Source organism: Bos mutus, chromosome 13 (genome assembly GCF_027580195.1).
Source record: "Bos mutus isolate GX-2022 chromosome 13, NWIPB_WYAK_1.1, whole genome shotgun sequence".
Taxonomy (NCBI): Eukaryota; Metazoa; Chordata; class Mammalia; order Artiodactyla; family Bovidae; genus Bos; species Bos mutus.
Window position 1 is genome coordinate 2,615,231 of NC_091629.1, and position 17,537 is coordinate 2,632,767.

Genomic DNA, 17,537 nt, shown 5'->3' on the forward strand with positions numbered 1-17,537 from the left:
TAGTTTGTAGCTGACCTATTGTTTCTTATTCAGTTCTATTTATGAATTTGGTAAGAATCATCATGTTTATGCTATAGAGTCTTTCCATTCTTGAACATAATGTTTTGGGTTTTTTCCACAAACATCTGGAACATTTAGGTTAGATTTATGCTTTAGGGTTTTTTGTTGTGATTAGTAAGAAGTTTTCTTAAATTCCTTTTTTAAATTGGTGGTTCTGCTATTTTAGACATAAATCTTGTTTGCATTCTCAGAATCGCTTGACCTTTCATTTCTTTTTCTCCCAACTGCCCAACGGGAACCTTTTCCCCATCAGTTTTCTTTTTTAAAAACTAGGATAATACACTCTCCCATGGAGTATGAAATATGGCTTCCTGAAAAGTGGCTGAGGGGTTGGAGATGTAACCCAAATACACAGGAGACTTAACATCCTATGCTGTGAGCATTGACCAATGAACCATTAGGACAAGGGAAGCAGAAGGCAGATATATTTTCTCACTGCCTTCTCTCCTCTGGGGGTTCCCTGGTGGCTCAAATGGTAAAGAATCTGCCTGCAAAGCAGGTTTGATCCCTGGATTGGGAAGATCCCCTGGAGAAGGGAATGGCAACCCACTCAAATATTCTTGCTTGGAGAATTCCATGGACAGAGAAGCCTCATGGGCTATAGGCCACGGGGTCACAAAGAATCAGACACAACTGAGTGACTAACACCTCACTTACTCTCCTATGGATAGCTCTAAGGTAATCCCAGTTCAGCCTTGCCAGGGGAGCCTGGAGGGAGCTGTGCCTTAGAAGTTCATTTGGAAGCAGCATTAAAATACTGCTGGAATGGTAGTGCATTATATAGCTTTGCTTAACATCTTTTCTTACCTCACTTTCATTTTTTCCTTACCCTACTCATCTAAGCTTGCATTTTTGCAAATAAAGTGTCAGTCCCTAATTTTGCTTTCTAGACAGCATTGACTAAAACATTATTAAAATTGTGTTACAATATAGCATTTTAAGAATATACAATTCAATAAATGAAAGTGGATCCTTATTTGACAGCAAACAGAAAAATGTTTTTAATGGTTTAAGAGACATAATTGTGAAAAGCAAACATTTAAATTCTGCAGAATAAAATACAGGAAAATATATTTTATTAAATCAGATATTAAGGAATATATATTGAATAAGCCACAAAAGGCAAGGCTTAAAGGAAAATACAGACACATTTGAATTCATTACAATTATATATGTAAGCACAGATTGAGAGATAGCTAAAAATCTTTGATGAACTGTATCAGGCAAAGCATTGTTATTACATGAGATATATAGAGATATTCTCTAAATTAAGAAAAAATAAGTGCCTGTCTAGTACATTAGCATTGGAAATAGTGAGAAGCCAAATTCTAATGTATCCTAAAACAAAGTTTGTGATGTAAAAAAGAGAAAATTAAACATAAGTGTGAGATTTTTGGCTTGAGTCACTAAAAAATGTAGTTAATGACAATTGATTCAGAAGATTCTTCATGGAGCAAATGTGTGGGAGATCAAGATGGCAAGTTTGCGCATGTCAAAGCATAGATGCTCAGAAAACATCTAAGAGGAGATGTCACATATCTTTTGGATATATGAGTAGGAACAACGTGAAAAGTGTGAGCTGTATCTGTCCATCTGACTGTTGTTAAATGATTCGTATTTAGAAGCATGCGAGGGATGAGTTCATCAAACATTTGAGTGTTTACAGAGAGGAAAAGAGGGACAATGAAAAGTATTGACTGTTACAATGCCCCAATGCCAAGAGGCTGGGAATAAGAAGAAAAAAGAGGAAAGGAGATTGAAGAAAAATGGGCAGTTTTGTAGGAGAAACATAGAGAAAGGTGTCCTGGAAGCAAAATTGCAAAGCTGTAACAAGGAGGAAGTGATGTGCTATGTCAAATGCTGCTGATTTATCAAGGAAAAGGAATGAGAAATGATTCTTGCGTATAGCAGTGCAGAAATCATTGACGGTCTTGACAAAAACATTTTCAGATAAGTGATTGGCATGAACGTCTGACCAGAGTGGATTGAAGAGTCAGAGAATGGAAACTGGAGATAGTAAGAATAGACAACCCTTTCAGGAATTCTGCATCAAATAAGAGGCAAGAAATTGGAGGAGGTAGATGAAGATGAAAGAGGAGAGTAAAAAGCTGGCTTAAAGTTCAACATTCAAAAAATGAAGATCACATAGTATCCAGTCCCATCACTTCATGTCAAATAGATGGGGAACCAATGGAAACAGTGACAGACTTTATTTTCTTGGGCTCCAAAATCACTGCAGCCATGAAATTAAAAGACCCTTGCTTCTTGGAAGAAAAGCTATGACAAAACTAGACAGCATATTAAGAAGCAGAGATATTACTTTGCGAACAAAGGTCCATCTAGTCAAAGCTATGATTTTTCCTGTAGTCATGTATGGATGTGAGAGTTGGACAATAAAGATGGCTGAGTGACAAAAAATTGATGCTTTTGAATTGTGGTGTTGGAGAAGACTCTTCAGAGTCCTTTGAACTGCAAGGAGATCCAACCAGTCCATCCTAAAGGAAATCAGTCCTAAATATTCATTGAAAGGACTGATGCTGAAACTGAAGTTCCAAAACTTTGGACACCTGATATGAAGAGCTGACCCATTAGAAAAGACTGTGATGCTGGGAAAGATTAATGGCAGGAGGAGAAGGGGATGACAGAGGACGAGATGGTTAGATGGCATCACCGACTGAATGGAGATGAGTTTGAGCAAGCTCCAGGAGATAGTGAAGGACAGGGAAACCTGGCGTGCTGCAGTCCGTGGGGTCACAAAGAGTCAGGCATGACTGAGTGACTGAACAACAAAGATGAAGATAAACATGGAAAAAAAAATTAACATGAGGAAATAATAGCATGGTTACAAGTATTAGAGTTCTCCAGAAAAAGGATTTATTAATGTGGCTTATTTTTTATATGAGGAGACAAACAGATGAACAATTTTTTAAAAATATGCATATCCAGTCATTGTAGGATGATTTGTTGACAAGACTCCCCTTGCTGCACTGAACTGCTGTATCCTTTGTCAAAAACGAATTGAATCCATCTGTAGGCATATTTCTGGACTCAATTCTGTTTCATGGATCTATTTGTCAATCTTTATGTCTAGAATACAGAATGTTAGACTACATTCTCTTTTTTCAAAGTGTTTCAGCTATTTTAGGTTTCTGGCACTTTTCATTCGAACATTGGAATAAGATTATCAATTTGTATTTTTACTGGAATTGTATTGAATTTGTAGACTAACTTTGGGGTAATTGATATCTACATAATATTGAATACTTGAATCAATTAACATCATATATTATTTATGTCTTCCTTAATTTGCTTAAACAATGCTTTATAATTTTCTATATATTGATATTGCTATTTTTTTGCCAATTTTTTCTCAAAATACACCATATTTTTGAGGCTAACATGATTTTTGATGCAATGTGAATTTTACTTTCAAAATGAATCCCTATCACTTGAAAAAGAGTCTATAGATTTGTTTTTTTAATACAAAAGGAGGACTACATCCATTTAAAATAGCTTTCAAGAAGTACAATAGTCATTTTAAAAAATTTATGATAAGAATACTTGAGATCTACTCTTACACGATTGTTGTTCAGTCGCTAAGTCGTGTCCACCTCTTTGTGACCCCATGAACTTCACATGCCAGACTTCCCTGTCCTTCACTCTTTCCCAGAGTTTGCTCAGACTTACATATGATAATGTTTTCAATTCAATTTTCAGTTGTTCATTAATAGTATATAGTAATACAATTAGATTTTGTATATTGGTCTTAAATCTTGCATATGTTCTAAACTCACTAATTAGTTCTATTTTTCACTAATTAGGTACTATTTTTCTAACAGATTACATAGGATATTCTACACAGTCATATGTCTCTAGAAAAAACTTTCCAACCTGAATACCTTTAATTTCTTCCTCTTGCTTTACTGCACATGCTAGATGCTTACTACAATGTGGAAAGAAGTGGTGAATGCAGGTATCCATACCTTTACCTTGATACTCATTCTAGGAGGAAGGCACTCTGTCTTGGCCATTAAGAATGTTCTTAGTTACAGGTTTCTTCAAATTATCTTTTATTGAGTTAAGAAAGTTCCCATCTATTTCCAGTTTGCTGATATTTTATTATAAATTACAGTAGAATTTTATCAAAGGCTGTAAACTGAGCTCCTTTGAGGGCTCCTATATATTGTTTTCTTAATCTTTTTTCAGTTTGGTCACTCAGTCATGTACTTGACTACATTGATTTTTAAATGTTAAATAAAACTTGTACTTCTAGGATAAAATACAGTTATTCTTAGTGTATCATTTTTAAATGTATTCTTGGATTCTATTTGCTAAGATTTTAAGAATTTTTCTATTTTCCCAAGGGATAGTAACCTGAAGTTTTCTTATAATGTCTTTGTCTCATTTTAGTTCCAGAATAATATGGAATTCATAAAGTCAGTAGGGAAAGATTTTCTCCTCAATTTCCTGAAATAATTTGTGTAGAACAGACATTATTTCTTCCTTATAAGTTTATTAGAATTTACCACTGATGCCCTCTGGCCTAGAGATTTTGCTGTGAGATTTTAAAAAACAAATTCAATTTCTTATATAATAAAAGAAGGGTTAATTGGGTTAACTATTTTTTCCTTTAGCAAATAGTTCACATCTTTCAAGGAATTTGCTCATTTTATCTAATTTGTGAGTTTATTGGCAAATGCTATTCATAATATTCTTCATTATCCTTTTAATCTCTGTAGAAGCTTTTGTCATGTTACCTAATTCCTACTATTAATAATCTGCATTTCCACCTTGATTTTCTTGATTAGTCTGGCAAGAGGCTCATCAATTTTTACTTTTTCAGAGAATCAACTTTTTGTTTTATTTCCCATTCATTTATTTCTCTCTGATCTTCATTACTTCTCTTCTTCTGATCATTGGGGGGTTCATTTGCTACACTTTTTTTTTTTCTAATTTTAAGTTGGAAACTGAAGTCATTAATTTGAGATCTTTCCTTTTTTTCTAAAACAGGTTTTTTTTAAAATTTTATTTAATTTTTAAACTTTACATAATTGTATTAGTTTTGCCAAATATCAAAATGAATCTGCCACAGGTATACATAAAGTGATGCATTTCCCTCTAAGTATGTCTATAGCTGCATCCTACAAATTTTATACTTTGCTTTAACTTTCTTTCAGTTTAAAATAATTTCTAATTTCCTTTTGAGTTTTTTGATTTAGGAGTTATTTAGAAATGTGTTGTTTAGTTTTTGTGTTATTTGGGGATTTTATAAATATTTTCTGTAAATTATTTCTAATTTATTTGTACTGTAGTCATAGAACATACATTTTATGACCTGACTCCTCTTAAGTTTGAGATTTGTTAACACAAATGGTCTAGAAAATGGTTGGTCATTATAAATTTTCCTGTGCCCTTGAAAAATGTGTGTACTGTGATGTTGTAAGTTGAAGTCTTCTATGCATGTCAATTAGGTTGAGTTGATTGATAGTGTTGTTCAAGTCTTCTATATCCTTACTGATTATTATTGGCTCATTCTATAAAATACTGAAAGAAGAGTGCAAATTTATTTATTTACCCTTGATGCTCTACCTTTTTTTTTTTCATGGAATTTTAAGCTTTAATATCAAGTTCATGCAAGTTTCAGTTCAGTTCAGTTCAGTTCAATTGCTCAGTCATGTCTGACTCTTTGCAATGCTATGAATTGCAGCACGCCAGGCCTCCCTGTCTGTCCATCACCAACTCCCGGAGTTCACCCAAACTCATGTCCATCGAGTCGGTGATGCCATCCAGCCATCTCATCCTCTGTTGTCCCCTTCTCCTCCTGCCTTATTATTTCTCCTTGGTGAATTAAACTTCTATCACTATCAAATGATCCTTCTTTTGTTTTGAAATAGGATACTATAGTCATTTCCACTTTTTTTTTTTGGAACAGAGTGAGCTTACTATATTTTTTATTATCCTGTCTTTTTAATCTATTTGTGTCTTTAATTTTAAGTGAATTTCTTATAGGCAGAATCTAGTTGGGTCTGGATTAAAATAAATCCAGTCTCCCAATGTCTGGCTTTAATTGGGGTATTTAAAATTTTAATTGGGATTTTTAATTGGGATATTTAACTATTACATTTAATATGATTGTTGATCTAACTGCGTTAAATGTTCCATCTTACTCTACCATTTCTATTTTTTCCCATCAGTCCTTTTTTTTTTTCCTTTTTTATTCTTTTATATCATATCATTTGGGTAGTTGCAGTACTTTTTAAAATCTCCTTTGCTATCTTATTAACTCTTCATTTTGTGTTATATTAGTAGCTTCTATAAGGTACATAGTGAGCATCTTTAACTTACGAATGTCCACTGCAGTGATATTATACAACTTCACATATAGTAAAGAACCCTACAGACACACATTTTTCTCTGTACTTATCCTTTGTGTTATAGTTGTCCTATATTTCACTTGTATGCATTTTTAAACCCCACAGCATATTGCTATTATTTCTGTTTTAAGCAGTCAACTTTTTCTTTAAAGCATTTACTTAATAATAAAAAACATTATACATATTAAACTTTGAATTTACCATTCTGGTTCTTTATATTACTTTAGGTGGATTATGTTTCCTTCTGGTATCTGGCCTAAAGGAATTTCTTTACTATTTCTTATAATGCAGGTGCTGATAATTAATTCTTTCAACTCTTCTATATCTGAGAAATTTGATATTTTATCATCGTTTCCAAGAAAAATGTTTTTGCTGGATATAGAATTCTAGACTATTTTAAAACTTATTTCCAAAGATGTTGCTCTACTTTTTCTTATTTGCATTATCTCCCAGGAGAAGTCTGCTGTCATCTTTTTCTTTGCCTTTTGTACATATTGTGTACATTTTCTCTTGCTACTTCTAGGGCTTTCTTTTTACCACTGGCTGTAAGTTATTTGATTATGATGTGTCTTGCTGTGGTCTTCTTCAAGCATTAAGTACTTGAGGTTTATTGAGCTTTGACCAGTTATCTTCTAATTCTCTCTTTTCTTTTTTCCATTCTACTTTTAATTTTAAGTAAACTTATTTCATATACAGCATCAGAATTAAAATACAATAAAACTATTTCAATATTTCTTTCCTTTAGGTACTCAATCCCTCTATCTACTGTATATTTGGCTGCTTTTACATAAAATGATTCCCTTGAATAATAATTAATCCTCAGTCCCACCTTTTTTTCTCTCCTCATATCAAAATTTATATTATTCGGAACAATTGTGTCCCAGCACAGATACAGTGACGCTCTTGCTAGTAATATCATTTCACGCAAACTTTTGTTGTTTAGGTAAAGATAGTTTTATATATTATGCCTGTTAGCAACATTCATAAATTATCATGGGACTCTTAGTTACACAATGACAACCTAACATTCACAGGAGAATCTTAAGAATAGGATCATCCGGCAGAAAACACATCTGATAGATGATATAGACAGTGACAGAAAAACTTTTACAACACATGTGAATACCTAGGTCCACATATAAGACTGACCTTATATAACGTAACTGAATTATTCAAAAGTTTTCATTTATCAGGACATATTTCTGAAAGCAAGGAAATGAAAAACACTTTGGATATTACCTGTTTAAGTCTTTGTGATTTCTTTTTTTGTGTGAATGGGTGTTGGAATGGAATAGGGTATAAGAATGCCTAGCAATGGTCTGTAGAAAAGGGTTCAATGAACCTATCTTTATGTTTAATGAAATTGCCTTGAGGGGCTCAGTAATAGTCTTTTAAGTTCTCACTCCCTGAAAGTAGTGCCCATTTCATTCTCTTTATTCTTTTTTATTCTTCTCCTTTATGACCTCATTAGCAATGAGACTTAATTGAACACACCTTCTCTTAAAATGATAAGCATTCCCAAGTCTATTACATTATCTCTAGGATTGACAGCCCAAAAGGATTCAGTGGAATGTACTGTTCACTTTAGTGAACAAAAACTAAAATTCAGTGATATTTTCTCCTGCAAAAAATGAATATGATGTCATTGCTCACTCATATTTTAAAAATACCAATGCAAATTCTCAGATGATAATTCTATGCTTTTTTCCCTCAGGCTTGTAATAATGGGTCTATAAAATGTAGCCTTTTGGCTCACATACGTACTTAGAGGTTAAATTATATCATCATCACACTGTAATAAAGCCTTATAAGCAGTTCTCGTGGGATGCTAGACTGAACTCTTAGGTCAGAGCTTTAAAGATGCTGAATAATTATCTCATGTATTTAGATAGTAGAATCAGTATTTAAGCATAAAATTCATAGGAAATAACACATTAACTGTGCCTTTTCCATGTCTTGTATCATGGAATTCTTTGTTAAATTTCTTTTAATTTAGTTCTTTCGCTCTTCAAATGAGCAGTGATTTTTGCTATATGATAGCCCTGAATATAATTCAATATGATAGAGAGTTTTGATATGTTTTCTGTGTCTTATTCTCTCAGTTCATCTAATTGCTCACTTTTGGCTTCATTTAAATATACAGTTAACCTCAAAATAGTGGATTCCACCATATTCAGCAAAATGTGCCTGCAATACAGTCATGTTCTGACTGGAATATCTGAGAATGATTCTGATTCTTGTTATTATTTTAATTATTATTATTACCATTTACTCAGCAAGAACTGTGTCTCTGATAAGGTGATATGCACTTCATAGTACTACCTCATTTAATTCTCAAAAGAACATCAGTCAGATACTATTAACCCACATAAGAAATTCAAGAAAACTGAAGGGTTTAGCACTTTAGTAATTTCTCCAGGCCTTAGATTTAAATCATGGCTCTCAAAAATACAGTGTATTGTTTCTGGTCAAATTTGTTTCCATAAAATCTACTTTAGAATGATATGTAAAATATAATCTAGGAGGAAGAAACTTCTATATATTTGGTAGTTTCTATCAACTTGTGGAGTCATACATTCAGAGGGATACACTGTCTTCTGAATCTGGATTAACTTTTCAGGCCACTTATAAAGTAAACCTGTTTAAATATTTTCTAAGACTCATAAGCAGTGTTGAGCCTACACATAAGCACAATTATAATGACTCATTATATTATGAGGGGGAAAACTTTAGAGGATCTTTTGTAATTGATTAAGACACAATTCATTTTGGGCTTACTTGGTTTACAAACGTGGGCAAACTTTCTGGAAGCTAGCAAAAGAATTTAATATCAAAGGATGAACTAAACAGATATGTGGGAAATAAAGAGAAAAGGATTATTAATAATAAAATGCTGAAATGAGTAAAATAGATGTATTAGCTACTATCTTCCTTATAGTGTTAGAAAACAAGTGAAAATGAGTTAGGATAGGCTTTACAATAGTGACTTTATGCAGATTTCATAATAGAGAGCAAAGTCTTTGACACTATATCCACCTGCTTGTCTCATAAGATTGATCTCTCCCTTCCCACCTCCCTATCTCCATCCCTACTCCCTCACCACACATAACACAGAACCATCCCCAAGAAAATAAATCTCACCTTACAGTTATAAAAATGATATTAGTTTCTTTTGCATATGTGCAATCAGAATTAAATCTTTTGAGAAAAGGTGGTCGAAAAACAGAAAGAGAAAATGTTAGCTGATGGGGAAGAGAGTGGAAAAACATTTAAATTTGAGTATAATCATTGACAAAAAACAAGTAGCTGCCATCCTGAACACTATGCATAAATCTTCCAACAAGTTGCAGAGAATGAAGAACAGCTGCTTCTGGATCAATGCACAGTCATTTAGTGGGCCTATCAAGCTGACAGTGAGAGTACCAGACCTGACACACACGGATGCCCAAAAAGAGTGTCTCTGGATGTCAGCCCTGTGCGTGTCAAGGAAACAAGAGCGCAGGAGTATCAAAGCACACTAACAAGCCACTGGGAAGCTTGTTTCTGCTACAAATACAAAACCAAGGCTAACAGTGATCTAATCTTTGAAACTTGCTGTAGTATTAGTAGCCTTTAAAGCACTGGGTATACCCACACACACTGTGTATAATAGGGAAAAATAACAGGCTGAGAGTTGAACAGGAGTCTGCATTGCATCTGAAAAACAAGCTCATTTGAATGGTCACAGTTATCTAATTTTTGGCTTATTTTGGGGGGTGTTTCTGTTCCTTATAAGCACTAATGTATTTGTTATGAAGGCCATTCTGCACTTAAATAACCAAAGTTTCAGAGCATTTTGTGACATTTAATCATCTTTACAGTGATGTCCCTCAAAAGACTGCCATCTTATATAGTGCTGATTTTGGTAGGCATGAGCTTTAGGTTCACTACTTTACCCTGAATTAAACTTGGAATACTTATTTTATAAAATCTTTTAGTTCAGAGAAAACAATTCTTTTGTGTCTTAGTTTAAAAAGAAATATTAACTGATAAAAACAGTTCTGCTAGGAAAGTAGTTTATATGTTGTGACTATAGAACACATAGGGTTTCATCTTCATATCTGTCTTAGATACTCTGTATCTAAAATATTACTGTTTACATAATAGATCAAGTGTAGTATTATATTATCCTATAAAATTTAACTATATCTACTTATTCTAAAGATTAAATATATTTATCCATTCTAAAGACTAAATACATGTATCTATTCATTCTAAATATATCTATTCATTGTAAAGATTAAATATATCTATTCATTCAAAGATCAATTGCCGATATAAAATAGTTTGCTGTAAGATGGTCCAACTGCAAGATAACATTGTCCCTTTCACTAATGCTGGTATTGAATATAATTACCAATACTAACATATTGTTTGTATATCTGAACTTTGAGTCAACAAATATTTAAACAGCTTGCCAATGGTTCAGTAGCATTAGGAAGATACTGTTAGTGTCCACTGCCCCACTCACTCAAAAAAAAAAAAATTACATAAATTTAACTTAGGCTGTGGTGAGTCTTGGAAATGTATATGGCTCTGGCAATGCCAGAGATGCAGGTTTGATCCCTGGGTCGGGAAGATCCTGGAGAAGGGAATGGATACCCACTCCAGTATTTTTGCCTGGAGAATTCCATGGATGGAGAAGCCTGAAGGGCCACAGTCCCAGGGGTTGCAAAGGGTTGGACACAACTTAGTGACTGAACAGCGACAGTATATACTCCTTTTAATTGTAAAATGCTGACATCCAACAATAGAATTTATGTAGAAAGCACTATTGGTATTAACTCAAACAGAATAGCTTCAAGGTAATAAGCTAGCTATTTTCTACCCTGACTTTTGTTCAGTATCCACTGTAAACACACAAGTGACATCTCTCACTTTGAAGAAGCACATGGTTTCAAAGGTTAGTTATGCAGGAAAAAGAGAAAATGTCTAAGCTCAAGATGCTTCCAAGAGATGCCAATACATTTCCACACTGCTCTTTTATCTCAAATGTACCTAGAAATACTCTCCCAATTAATTAAGAACAAATCAAATTAGCTTAGAATGCAATTTAAGCACAAGCCTATAAATTTTAATTAAAACTGCAGGCTCTTGGTAAAAATTTTTCAAAATATTTAAGTAGGGTGAATTTCAAAATGACATATGTTTTTACAGTAAACTGATAGAAGAAAATTTATTCAAATGATGGATTTTAAAATAGCATTTAATTAGCACTTTAGTCACAGTGATTTAGAACTATAGATAAGAAAATGATATTTACTCACTGTATATGATTAATAGGAGATTTTATATTGTATATCTCAATGGCCAATTATTATTATTTTTCCAATAAACTGATTGATTAATAAAAATTAAATACAAATGAAGAATTAAAGACTTTTAAAACTTGCTAACAACAGTATTTCATAAAATCCTATGAGGCTTCTGTTGATATGTTACTCTAACATTTTTATCAGTATCAATATTTTGTATTCACAAAAAGCACTTTGGTGTTAAAATTTCTCCAGCTTGAATTTCTATGTATGTATAGCACAGAAGCTTATTTAAATATATTTATTAATTATAAATCAAATTAATGGCTTTATTCTCTCTAGTTAGTTGTCATTATTAAGTAAATGCCTTGTTAATCAAATGAAACTTGGAAAACTATCCTATTATTTTTTCTTAAAAACAAGCAATATGATTACAAAAGGTGAGAGTATTTTTTAAAAAATGTCTAGAGTCTAATACTTATAGTTTAAGTTGCATAAACCAAATTGGATTCTTTCAACAATATGGTACTCTAAATGGATCAAATTTTTTGACTCATCTCAAATTTCTTGAATGTTCATTCTATTAATAGTTCTAAATCATTCTTTAGAATTATTAATAGAATGAACATTCAAGAGATTAGGCTTCTAGTGGAACTGAGTACTTAAAAATTATTTCTCTTATAGAAACTGTTCTTTCGTATATGTTTACTGAATCTATTTTTTTGCCATACAAATTTTTTTTTTTTTTTTGTCCTATATCAACATTCCTAAAGAAGAGATGAAGATCAGCATACTCAACTTACACTTGAAAGAATGTATTAAGTCATCCCTCAGATTTTCTTTCCTCAGTTAAGATTTCTTCACCTTTAAAAGACAAGTGAGAAGATTTCTAAGATGCTGAATGTGATAAAAATCAGTTGAAATCACTGAAACTTCTGGGTAATTCCTGCTTTCTAATTTTGTTCATTTGCTTTGTCATCAAAAGGAATATAGTTCTCTTTAATCTGGTAGTTTCCAATAGAATTATTAATATTAGGTTGCTTGTAGATAATTAATATTGTTTTTATTATTATTATATATAGCACAAATTATATGTTCCATCTAAAAAACCTGAAAGAATTACTGGAAAGAGAGTTTAAAAAAAAATACATTTGAATCAGTTCTAATGAGGTGGATGAAACTGGAGCCTATTATACAGAGTGAAGTAAGCCAGAAGGAAAAACACCAATACAGTATACTAACGCATATATATGGAATTTAGAAAGATGGTAACAATAACCCTGTGAACGAGACAGCAAAAGAGACGGTGATGTATAGAACAGTCTTATGGACTCTGTGGGAGAGGGAGAGGGTGGGAAGATTTGGGAGAATGGCATTGAAACATGTAAAATATCATGTATGAAACGAGATGCCAGTCCAGGTTCGATGCACGATACTGGATGCTGGGGGCTAGTGCACTGGGATGACCCAGAGGGATGGTATGGGGAGGGAGGAGGGAGGAGGGTTCAGGATGGGGAACACATGTATACCTGTGGTGGATTCATTTTGATATTTGGCAAAACTAATACAATTATGTAAAGTTTAAAAATTAAATAAAAAAAAAAAAAAGAATAAGGGCACTGAGCTCCCTACATTATGTAGAAACTTCATATTGTTGTACAGAGGAAACAGCACAACACTGTAAGGCAATTTTCTTCCAATTAAAAATATATTTAAAAAAGTAAATAAAAGAAAAAAAGCAAAATGGTAAACATTTGGACATGATATGATAAGGTAAGAAAGTAAAGTTGAGCTTGGGATCAATCAGATTATTACAATTTAAATACAAAAATGTTAAATACTGTATGTTGAATAAAAGGATTCTGGGGAAGAAATAAAAATAAAGCAAAGAAAATATGACTGTATTACAGAAAAAAATCAAGAATTATTAAAGAACAACTATTTCTTTTAAAAGATAGTTCCCATATGGTAAAGAAGGATGTGTATGCATGCTAAATTACTTCGTTGTGTCCAACTCTTTGCAACCCTGTGGACTGTAGCCCACCAGGCTCCTCTGTCCACGGGATTCTCCAGGAAAGAGTATTGGAGTGGGATGTCATTTCCTCCTTCAGGGGATATTCCCTACCCAGATATCGAACCTGTGTCTTATTATGTCTCCTGAATTGACAGGCAGGTTCTTTACTGGTAGGTCCAACTGGGAAGACCAAGGCAAAGAAGTATTCCACTGTAATTCATAGCCTCAAGAAGCTAAAGATCATGCAGTATAAGTCAGCAATAAGAAATGTTATTAAATCCTCAAAAACTATTTTTCGGGGCTGATTTAGATTCACAGAAAAATTGAGAGGCAAGTGCAGAGTTTTCATAGAAGGCCTTTCCCAACACATGCATCAGTACAGTTCAGTCGCTCAGTCGTGTCCGACTCTTTGCAACCCCACAAATTGCAGCACACCAGGCCTCCCTGTCCATCACCAACTCCTGAAGTTCACCCAAACTCATGTGCATCAAGTCCGTGATGTCATTCAGCCATCTCATCCTCTGTCGTCCCCTTCTCCTCCTGCCCCCAATCCCTCCCAACATCAGAGTCTTTTCCAATGAGTCGACTCTTCACATGAGGTGGCCAAAGTATTGGACTTTCAGCCTCAGCATCAGTCCTTCGAAAGAACACCCAGGACTGGTCTCCTTTAGGATGGACTGGTTGGATCTCATTGCAGTCCAAGGGACTCTCAAGAGTCTTCTCCAACACCACAGTTCAAAAGCATCAATTCTTCAGCACTTAGCTTTCTTCACAGTCCAACTCTCACATCCATACATGGCCACTGGAAAAACCATAGCCTTGACTAGATGGACCTTTGTTAGCAAAGTGATATCTCTGCTTTTTAATATGCTATCTAGGTTGGTCATAACTTTCTTTCCAAGGAGTAAGCATCTTTTAATTTCATGACTGCAATCACCATCTGCAGTGATTTCAGAGCCGCAAAAAATAAAATCCGACACCGTTTCCACTGTTTCCCCATGTATTTCCCATGAAGTGATGGGACCAGATGCCATGATCTTAGTTTTCTGAATGTTGAGCTTTAAGCCAACTCTTTCACTCTTCTCTTTCACTGTCATCAAGAGGCTTTTGAGTTCCTCTTCACTTTCTGCCATAAGGTGGTGTCATCTGCATATCTGAGGTTATTGATATTTCTCCCGGCAATCTTGATTCCTGCTTGTGATTCTTCCAGCCCAGCGTTTCTCATGATGTACTCTGCATAGAAGTTAAATAAGCAGGGTGATAATATACAGCCTTGATGTACTCCTTTTCCTATTTGGAACCAGTCTGTTGTTCCATGTCCAGTTCTAACTGTTGCTGCCTGACCTGCATATAGGTTTCTCAAGAGGCAGGTCAGGTGGTCTGGTATTCCCATCTCTTTCAGAATTTTCCACAGTTTGTTGTGATCCACACAGTTAAAGGCATTGGCATAGTCAATAAAGCAAAAGTAGATGTTTTTCTGGAACTCTCATGCTTTTTCCATGATTCAGCAGATGTTGGCAATTTGATCTCTGGTTCCTTTGCCTTTTCTAAAACCAGCTTGAACATCTGGAAGTTCACAGTTCACATATTGCTAAAGTCTGGCTTGGAGAATTTTGAGCATTACTTTACTAGCATGTGAGATGAGTGCAATTGTGTGGTAGCTTGAGCATTCTTTGGCATTGTCCTTCTTTGGGATTGGAATGAAAACTGACCTTTTCCAGTCCTGTGGCCACTGCTGAGTTTTCCAAATTTGCTGGCATATTGAGTGCAGCACTTTCACAGCATCATCTTTCAGGATTTGGAATGGTTGTACTGGAATTCCATTACCTCCACTAGCTTTGTTCGTACTGATGCTTTTTAAGGCCCACTTGACTTTACATTCCAGGATGTCTTGCTCTAGGTTAGAGATCACACCATCATGATTATCTGGGTCATGAAGATGTTTTTTGTACAGTTCTTCTGTGTATTCTTGCCATCTCTTCTTAATATCTTCTGCTTCTGTTAGGATCATACCATTTCTGTCCTTTATCGAGCCCGTCTTTGCATGAAGTGTTCTCTTGGTATCTCTAATTTTCTTGAAAAGATTGCTAGTCATTCCCATTCTGTTGTTTTCCTCTATTTCTATGCATTGATCACTGAGGAGGGCTTTCTTATCTCTCCTTGCTATTCTTTGGAACTCTGCATTCAAATGGGTCTATCTTTCCTCTTCTTCTTTGCTTTTCACTTCTCTTCTTTTCACAGCTAATTGTAAGGCCTCCCCAGAAAGCAATTTTGCTTTTTTGCATTTCTTTTCCATGGGGATGGTCTTGATCCCTGTCTCCTGTACAATGTCATGAACCTCAGTCCATAGTTCATGAGGCTCTATCAGGTCCAGTCACTTAAATCAACTTCTCACTTCCACTGTAAAATCATAAGGGATTTGATTTAGGTCATACCTGAATGGTCTAGTGGTTTTCCTCAGTTTCTTCAATTTAAGTCTGAATTTGGCTATAAGGAATTCATGATCTGAGCCACAGTCAGATCCTGGTCTTTTTTTGCTGACTGTATAGAGCTTCTCCAACTTTGGCTACAAAGAATATAATCAACCTCATTTCGATGTTGACCATCTGGTGATGTCCATGTGTAGAGTCTTCTCTTGTGTTGTTGGAAGACGGTGTTTGCTATGCCCAGTGCATTCTCTTGGCAAAACTCTATTAGCCTTTGCTCTGCTTCATTACGTATTCCAAGGCCAAATTTGCCTGTTACTCCAGGTGTTTCTTTAGTTCCTACTTTTGCATTCCAGTCCCCTATAATGAAAAGAAATCTTTTTGGGGTGTTAGCTCTAAAAGGTCTTATAGGTCTTCATAAAGCCATTCAACTTCGGCTTCTTCAGCGTTACTGGTTGGGGCATAGGCTTGGATCACCGTGATATTGAATAATTTGCCTTCAGAAACGAACAGAGATCATTCCGTCGTTTTTGAGATTGCATCCAAGTACTGCATTTCAGACTCTTTTGTTGACCATGATGGCTACTCCATTTCTTCTAAAGGATTCCTGCCCACAGTAGTAGATATAATGGTCATCTGAGTTAATTTCATCCATTCCAGTCCATTTTAGTTTGCTGATTCCTAGAATGTCATTGTTCACTCTTGCCATCTCCTGTTTGACCACTTCCAATTTGCCTTGATTCATGGACCTGACATTCCAGGTTCCTATGCAATATTGCTCTTTACAGCATCAGACCTTGCTTCTATCACCAGTCACATCCACAATTGGGTACTGTTTTTGCTTTGGCTCCATCCCTTCATTCTTTCTGGAGTTATTTCTCCACTGATCTCCAGTAGCATATTGGGCACCTACTGACCTGAGGAGTTCCTCTTTCCATATCCTATCATTTTGCCTTTTTATACTGTTTACGGGGTTCTCAAAGCAAGAATACTGAAGTGGTTTGCCATTCCCTTCTCCAGTGGACCACATTCTGTCAGACCTCTCCACCACGACCCGTCCATCTTGGGTGGCCCCACATGGCATGGCTTAGTTTCTTTTAGTTAGACAAGGCTGTGGTCTGTGTGATCAGATTGGCTAGTTTGCTGTGAGTGTGGTTTCAGTGTGTCTGCCCTCTGATGCCCTCTCGCAACACCTACCGTCTTACTTGGGTTTCTCTTACCTTGGACATGAGGTATCTCTTCACGGCTGCTCCAGCAAAGTGCAGCCTCTGCTCCTTACCTTGGAGGAGGTTGCTCCTCCTGACCTTGAACGTGGAGTAGCTCCTCTTGGTCCTCCTGCACCCACGCAGCGCCCCCTCCTTGGATCCTC